Raw genomic sequence first — 2479 nt, forward strand, 5'->3', positions numbered from 1 at the left:
TTTTTTTTAAAAAAAATCTCAATCTTCTCCAACAAATTGTTTTTCTTCAAAATTCGCCAAGGTATGTGTATATATATCGTGTATATGGATTTGTATATGTATGTGTTGTGTATATATATATATGTGAATGTGAATATGTTATGTGTATGTGTGTATGTATATGTGTATGCGAATGTGTATGTGTTTATGTATGTATATGTGTATGTGTGTGTGTTTATGTATGTGTGTTGTGTATGTATGTGAATGTGAATATGAATGTGTATGCATATATATAAATGTTTATGTGTGTTTATGTGATGTGTATGTGAATATATATATATATGTATGTGTATGTATATATGTGAATATGTATGAATGTGTGTTTATGTATGTGTGTAATGTATATGTATATGTGTATATATATGTATGTGTATGTAAATTTTGTGTATGAATGTGTGTTTGTGTGTATGTGTATATATATGTATGTGTATATAGATTTATATGTGTATATATATGTATGAATGTGTGTTTATGTATGTGTGTGTATGTAAATGTATGTATATGAATATATGTGTATATATATATATATATGTATATATATAAATTTATGTGTATATGTATAATTATGTGCATATGTGTAATATATATGTATGTGTATGTAAATTTATGTGTGTATATATGTGTATGAATGTGTGTTTATGTATGTGTATATGTGTACGTATATATATGTCTATATGTAAATGTATATGTGTATGTGTATATATATATAAATTTATGTGTATATGTGTAATATATGTGTATATGTGTATGTGAATATACGTATATATGTGTATATGTATAATATATTTTTTATATTTTTTTTAAATTAAAAAAAATATTTGCGATGGATTTTTCTGTCGCAAATCCGTAGTAAACGTAGATTTTTTTTAAATATTAAAAAAGATATTTGCGACAGATTTTTCTGTCGCAATTCTGTCGCAAAACTCGGATTTTGTCCGTCGCAACTTTGCGACAGATTAACGACCGGCAAACTTTTGCGACAACAATATACGGACAGAAATGATTCTGTCGCAATCTGTCGCAAATTTGTAATTGCGACCGATATTCTTTTGTATTTGCGACAGAAAAATCTGTCGCAAATTTTGATGTTTCTTGTAGTGGTTTAAGCAAATTCAGGGGTGTAAAACTGCAAAAGAAGCATGGAACACGCTGGAGTTGATTCATGAAGGAACAAAAAATGTGAAACGCACCAGAAGAGACATGCACCAGAAGAGACATGCTAAATGCGTAGTTCAATCACTCAGAATGGGAGAGTATGAATCTATCAAAGAATTCAATGGTAAACTGAGTGCTATGGCGAATGAGGTAGGGGCACTTGGTACAACATACTTTAACAAAAAACTAGTGAAGAAACTCCTAGCGAGTTTACCCATCGGGTTCTTATCTCAGAAAACCTCTTTTCAGATATTTTATGATACTGATACAGTTAGTTTCAAAGAAACTGTACGGGTGTTCGCCGCACCTGAACTGGAACTGAGTATGTATGAGACTCCGTCAGGAACATCTCATAAAGAACCAATTGCATTTCATGTTCTGAAATCTGAACCCAGAAATAAGCTTGAGGAAGATATGTCGCTGATTGTTGATAACACGTATTTTGGGTGATGTTTTGATATAGATGTCTAGCATATTTCACTCGGTTTTACATAATGGTAGACATTCTAGGGTACATTTGGTTTCGATATTGGTTGGTTGTGTTTTTTGGTTTTTAAACAGGAATCGACACATAAAGAGAGACAAAAGGAGTAGAAAACATGAATTACAGAATATCATGGACAAACGGGGAACATTTAGAGTTGTTTCGGAGAAAACGTGAAGCTCAGAAACATCAGATCTTGAAAGTTCAATAACTTTCACTCTACAAGTCCAAATCATGCATTCTCTATTCATTGGAAAGCTCTCTTCGATATCTACGCATAAACGCCAAGATCATCCAAATCCGATATCAGAGCAGAACGTTATGAGCGAATCTGTGAAGCCCGTCAAAACTGCTAAGTGACACGATCGTGTCACTTTCAGCCACACGATCGGGTTACTTACCAGATTTTGGAAATATTCCGAATTTTAGCCCAGAAAAAGAAGGGTTAACTAGGGTTAGCCCCCAAGGCCGAAAACATTCATACTTTTGGCAGAAAACACACCCTAGAGCACACAAAAAGAGGGAGATTATCAAGAGGCAAGAGATCGGAGTAGAAGACGGAGATTACGAAGCCGGAAAATCGACTAAGCATTCTTCCTTTCTTATATTTTACGATGTTTTGTTGAATTGATATGAACCCCGATGTCTCGATGATTAGCGAGTAGTTCCTTAGCTGTAGGTTAGGGATTTTCTATGTAAGGATCTTTGGTTTTTAATTCCAGACTTTGTGAATTTGTTTATTCTATTCAGTTTATTGAATTGTTCTTACTGCGTTCGATCTTGTTAACAGCTTGATTGAAT

Source organism: Tarenaya hassleriana, unplaced genomic scaffold (assembly GCF_000463585.1).
Source record: "Tarenaya hassleriana unplaced genomic scaffold, ASM46358v1 Cleome97, whole genome shotgun sequence".
In the NCBI taxonomy this organism is placed as follows: Eukaryota; Viridiplantae; Streptophyta; class Magnoliopsida; order Brassicales; family Cleomaceae; genus Tarenaya; species Tarenaya hassleriana.